Source organism: Carlito syrichta, unplaced genomic scaffold (genome assembly GCF_000164805.1).
Source record: "Carlito syrichta isolate Samal-C Ts95f unplaced genomic scaffold, Tarsius_syrichta-2.0.1 Scaffold308822, whole genome shotgun sequence".
NCBI lineage: Eukaryota > Metazoa > Chordata > Mammalia > Primates > Tarsiidae > Carlito > Carlito syrichta.
The window spans coordinates 311,622-317,977 of NW_007252918.1; positions in this window are offsets into that span (position 1 = coordinate 311,622).

Here is a 6,356-nt window from a genome sequence, read left to right on the forward strand (position 1 = left end):
CAAGACTGCAGTGGTCAGGAGAGAGCCACCACCATAAAGCCTGGGCGAAGGAATGAGCCTGCAGCTCAAAGAAAAAAAGGAAAAAATGGAAAAAAAGAAAAACATCCACCTGTGTATGGCTACACGGTTTGTGGTGGCCTACGTTCTGGGACGTGCCTTTGTGTCGCTCCCACTGACAACACGTGCGAGTAAAGGCCTGGCACTGTGGCTCATGGCCATCAGTCTTGGGCCCTCGAGGCCAAGGTGAGAGGCTACCTGAGTCCCTGTGGTCAGAGCCCAGCACGGGTGATGTGCCCAGACCTCATCTCAGTGAGAAGGCCCCAAAATTGAGTCAGGCGACATGGTCCCTGAAGTCCAGGTTGCTCGGGGCCAAGGTGGGAGGACAGCCTCAGCCCCACAGGTCAAGGCCCCAGAAGCCAGGATCATTCTGCTGTGCCAAGCCTAACCTTCGGAGACTCCAGCAACAAGAGATACCTCCAACGTGTGTCACAACGGGCATCCACGGTTACCCTGGGAAAGGTCTGTGTGGCCTGGGATGATGGAGAGATCAGGAGAGGAAGGGTTCCTCCCCTAACCCAAAGGAGACAGACTGGGTGACTGGAACCTGGGCTGTCCGCAGCACTGCTGGATCTCCTTGATTTCTCTATGCCCGATGATCACCCTAACTCAGGACAGTCTGTTCCTTGAACTCACACATGTTTTTGCTGTGGGGCACGAGTGTGGAAGGTGAAGGCAGGACTTCTGGGACGTGTGGCCGAAGGCACGGGATGAACGTACCCAGAGGCCAACTTTGAAACCACCTGCAAAGACAGGTGGGAAAGTGCCTTTTCCTCTCCCATCCTTGAGAGTGACTCCTTGCCCTGGGTGGCAGGGGTAGTGGTCGTGGTGGTGGTGCTGATTATTATTTGGAGACAGAATCCCATTCTGTCACCCAGTCCTTAGTGCAAGGGCACACAGAGACACCACGGGCTCCACCTGCACAGCTCAGGTGATCCTCCTGTCTTGGCCCACTGAGTGGTTGGAACCACAGCCCTGCACCACCATGCAAGGCTTATCTTTGGATTTATTTTTTATGGCTTAGACGAGGCCTCAACCTTTGTACCGGACTGGTGTCTAACCCACAGGTCAGGCCATCCACTCGCCTGAGCCTTCGAAGGACAGGGATGCCTGGCTGAGCCCCTCACACAGGCCTGTAGTTGTGGTGGTGGTTGGTATTATTCTGAGTTGGAGTCCCTTTCTGTTGCCCAGGCCAGAGTGCAGGGGCCCACTCTCAGCCACCACATCATCTGCTGGCTGGGCTCTAGCGATTCACCTGCAGTGGCCACCTGAGTGGCCAAAATGGAAAGCCTGTGCCACCAATCTTGGCTCATTTTTTTTAGCTTCTTGTAGAGACCTGGTCTGGGCAAGGTGCCTGGGCTGGTGTTGAACCCAGGGGCTCAGGCCAACCTCTTGCCTCAGCCTCCAGAGCACTGGGATGAGAGACATGAGCCCTCATGCCTGGCTTCCACAACCCTCTCAGGACCCCTTAGTGACGTCCACTCCCTCTTGTTGACATGCGACCCTGGAGAGGGTGGATGGAGTACCCTGCCAGGACCCCTGTGAGGGGAGCACCTAGTTGGTGGGTATGTCTCCACCAGAGTTTCCACTCCTCCTCCAGCCTTGTTCCTCAGGGTGGACCCACTTGATTCTCCCAGGGGCCACCTGGGGGAAGGGGAGGGCATTCCTCTCAAACCTTCAGGGGGCAGGGACAGCTGGGTGACTCACACATGTCTCCTTGGCATTCTGGAAGGCCGAGATGGGAATATGGCTGGAGCCCAGGAGCTCCAGACCAGGCTGGACACCATAGCAAGACCCCACCTCGACCCCAAGCAAAACCAAGAATACCTTGGGTGAGGGCAGACCTTGGCAAGATGAACACCTCCAGCCCAGAGTTCAAGATCAGGCAGGAGACCAGGATGTCGATGAAATGGAAATCCTGTGATCACAGGAGTTTGGGAGACCATGCCAAGGGGATGATCCAAGTTGGCCGGTTTGAGAACAGCCTGGACAACCTAGTGAGTAAAGAAAAAGAAAGAAAGAAAGAAAGAAAGAAAGAAAGAAAGAAAGAAAGAAAGAAAGAAAGAAAGAAAGAAAGAAAGGAAGGAAGAAAGAAAGAAAGAAGGAAGGAAGGAAGGGAAGGAAAAAAGAAAGGAAGAAAGAAAGAAAGAAAGAAAGAAAGAAAGAAAGAAAGAAAGAAAGAAAGAAAGGGTGAAAGGAAAGTAGAAAGAAAGAAAAGAAAGAAATCCATTCTCCTGCAAACATTCTGCCCTCAGTCCTTCCCCACCCCAACATGTGAAGGTCCCTCAAGTTCGACACCTTTCACCCACAAACCGCCCCCATGGCTGCTACCACTTTGGTGCAGGAGTTAACAAGTCTCCCTGGCCAGGTTCCTGTTGGCTCTGCTCTTCGAGATGTGAAATGTGCCTCAGGCAGGGCGGCCCTCCAACTCAGTGATGAGGGCCTTCTGCCATGAAAGGCAAGGGACACATCCCTCACCCAGGGACATTTCTTCCTCCCATTCCATTTTTCCTGGATATAAAGATAGTTGTCCTGTGAACACACCATGAGTAGTTGAAAATCTGTGTATGATTCTGATGTTTTTGGAAACAGGATATGGCTCTGTGGCCCAGGTTGGGGCACAGGGACATGACCAACATTCACCAGCAGCTTCAAAATTGCAGGCTCTGATGATCCTCCCACCTCAGCCTCCGGAGTGGCCAGGAAGATGGGTACCTCGACCCCAGACTTCCTGTTTATATGGGTGTGGAAATGGGGTCTCCCCATATGGCTCAGGATGGCCATGGGTTCCTGGGCTCCAGCCATTCTCCATCCTCAGCCTCCCAGAGTGCTGGGATTCCAAACGTGGACTGAAGCACCAGATCTTCTAGTTCGTTTTCGAGGAAGGATCAAGGCCAGGTTCTGGAGCTCTGCCTTGCCATCCCAGTGCTTTGGGAGGCTGAGACCAGCGTCTAGCCTGAGCCTGTTGGCCAAGACTTGCCCAGGCACCTCAGAGAGACTCGTCTTTACCCTCCATCCCAAATGAGTCAGGCGTGGTGGTGTGCGCCTGTAGTTCTGGCTCCTTGGAAGGCTGGGGAAAGGCTCACGGGAGCCCAGTGGGCCAAGGCTGGGGTGGCTAGAAGTAAGCCACCACCCTCCAACCTGGGCAATGGAGTGAGACTCCAAATCAAAGAAAAAAGGAAAAAAGAGAAGAGCAGAGCATCCTATTGTGAATGGAGTTAGGATCATTGTGAACAGACAGAGATCATTTGGGAAGGAGGTCCCAGCCTAGGCCCTAGAGTTCATGAAACGTAGTGCATTGGCAGACAATCAGAATGTGGCTTTGGGAGGCTGAGGTGAGGGACCGTTGAATCCCAGGAGTTAGAGTCAGCCTGTGCCACGTAATGAGATCTCATCACTCCCCTGGAGTAGCACATGGTGGCACCCATATTCCCGGCTACACAGGATGTGGTGGCCTTTATCCCAGGGCATTCATTTGCATTGCCCCCATGGACAGAATGTGGGATTCCAGGCCAGTCACTGTGGCTCACAGCCATCAGCCCCATACCCTAGGATGCTGAGGCAAAAGGCTGCCTGAGCCCAGGGTTCAAAGACGAGCGCGGGCGACATTGGAAGACCTTGTCTCAGTGAGAAGTACCCAAAATCAGGTTTGTCGTGGTGGCCCCCAGAATCCTGTCTGCTAGGGGGCTGAAGTGGGAAGACCTCCTCAACCCTGAATTTGAGGCCCTGGGAGCCACAATCATGCCACCACGCTCTACCAGGCCACTGGAAACTTCGGTGACAAAAACAACACCACCCACATGTGTCACAACTGGATTCTGTGGCCCCCGAGTAAAAGGTTCACATGGGCAGGGGATGATGGAGTGATCAGGAGAGGAAGGGGCCCTCCATCCACCCTAATTTTGCAGACTGGGCAACAGGTACCTGGGCTGGCAGCAGAATTACCAGACTGCTTTGATTATTCTGTGTCCGATGGCTGCCCTAATTCGGTGCTGTCAGTTCCATGAGTTCACACATGTCTTTGACATGGGGCATGAGTGTGGAGTGTGGAGGTGGGCCTGATGGAAGGCATGGCCAAAGACACGGGACAGATTTGACTGGTGGCCACATTTGAAACCTCCTGCAAAAGGCAGCAGGAAGTGCCTTTTTCTCTCTCATCCCTGAGGGTGACTCCTCTTGCTGGGTGGCAAGGGTGGTGGTTGTGGTGGCAGTGGTGGTGATTATTATTATTTGGAGTCGGAATTATGCTCTGTCACTAAGGCCTTAGTGCAGGGGAATGCTCATGATCATCCCGCTGCCTCAGCTCAAATGGCCAGAATGACAGGCATGTGCCACCATTCTCAGTTGACTTATTTGTCTTCTTGTAGAGACAAAGTCACGCCAAGGTGCCCAGGTTTATATCGAACCCAGTGGCTCTGTCCATCCACTCGCCACAGCCTCCCAAAGAACTGGGGTAACAAGAGTGAGCCCCCATGACAGGCTTCCACACTCCTCCCAGGGCCCCACCATGAGGCCCATTCATTTCTGATGACCCAGGAACCAGGAAAGGGTGACCAGAGTTGTCCCCCAAGCAACCCAAAGGAAGAGTCTGGCACAGGGGGGTGTATCAGTAGGGGCACCCACACCTCAGTCCACTTCATTCCCCAGGTTGAATCTGCTCGCTCCTCCCTGTGACTGTCTTCAGGAAAGTGAGGGCATGACTCTCAAACCTTTGGGGGGGTGGGGACAGCTGGCTGACTCCAGACTCTCTCCTTGGCACTGGAGAGGACAAGACAGGAAGATGGCTGGAGACCGGAAGCTTGAGACCAGACTTGACTCCATAGCAAGCCCCGAACTTGAACCAAAGCAAAATCTAGATAACATTGGATGAGGGCAAACCTCAGTGGGAAGTTTGCCTCTGGCCCAGAGTTCAAGACCAGGCAGGAAGACCAGGATGTTGACTAAATGGAAAGCCTGTGATCGCAGCAGTTTGGGAGGACCAGCTTGAGACGATTGCCCAAGTTGGGCAGTTTGGGAGCAGCCTGGACAACCTAGTGAGGAGAGAAATGAAAGGAAGAAAGGCTGAAAGAAAGAAAGAATGAAAGTAAGTAAGGAAGAAAGGAATCAAAGAAAAGGAAGGAAGGAAGGAAGGAAGGAAGGAAGGAAGGAAGGAAGGAAGGAAGAAAGAAATCCATTATCATGCAAACCTCCTTCCCCCAGGCCTTCCCATCCCCCCCACACACATATGAGGGTTCCCCAAGCTCAGCATCGTCCAGTCCCTACCACTCCCAAGGTCTGTCTCCATTTGGTGCAGTGGTTCCCGAGTCTCCCTGGCCAGGGTCCTCCAACTCTCCCAATCCCATTTTTCCTAGTCTAAAGCCATTCGCCCTGTTAACACACCACATGCAGTTGAGAATTTGTGTAGGATTCTGATGTTTTTGGAGATAGAGTCTTTCTCTTTGGCCCTGGTTGGGTCCTGGGGACACGACCATCATTCTCTGCCACCTTGAAATTGCAGGCACCAGCAATCCTTCCACCTCAGCCTCCAGTGTGTCTGGGATGAGGGGCACCTCGAACCAAGATTCCCTGTTTTTTTTTTTACAGAGATGGAATCTCCCTGCATGGCCCACGTTGGCCCTGACTAGCTTTGGGCTCCTGCACTCCAGTCATCCTCCCATCTAAGCATCCCAGAGCACTGAGATTCCAGGCATGGACTGCCACGTCAGGCCTTCTGGTTCGTTTTTGATGAAGGATTGAGGCCAGGCTCGGGGACTCAGCCTCGTCATCCCATTGCATTGGGTGTTTGAAGTCTGAGGCTGGCCACAGCCCGCAGGCTGAGACCTGCCTGGGCAATTCAGCGAGACCTTGTCTCTACCTTCCATCAGTAATTAGCCAAGCCTGGTGGCACACGCCTGCCATTCTGGCAACTCGGAAGGCCAAGGAAAGACTCCAGAGTCCAGGGGCCCGAGGCTGTGGTGCCTGTGAAAGAACCACTGCCCTCCACCCTTGATGAAGGAGTGAGACTCCAACTCAAAGTAAAAAAGGAATAAAGGAAAGAAAGTAAGAACATCTATTTGTGTATGAAGTTAGGATCATCGTTAACAGAGATAATTTGGGAAGGAGGGCCCAGCCTTGGGCCTAGAGTTCCAGAAAGATGGTGGATCGGCAGACTATCAGGCTGTGGCTGTGGGAAGCTGAGGCAGGGGAATGCTGGATCCCGTGAGTTTGAGACTAGCCTGGGTCACGTAGCGAGATCTAGTCACTCCCCGGAAAGCAAACACTGGTTTCACACATGGTGGCACCCATAGTCCCAGCTACTT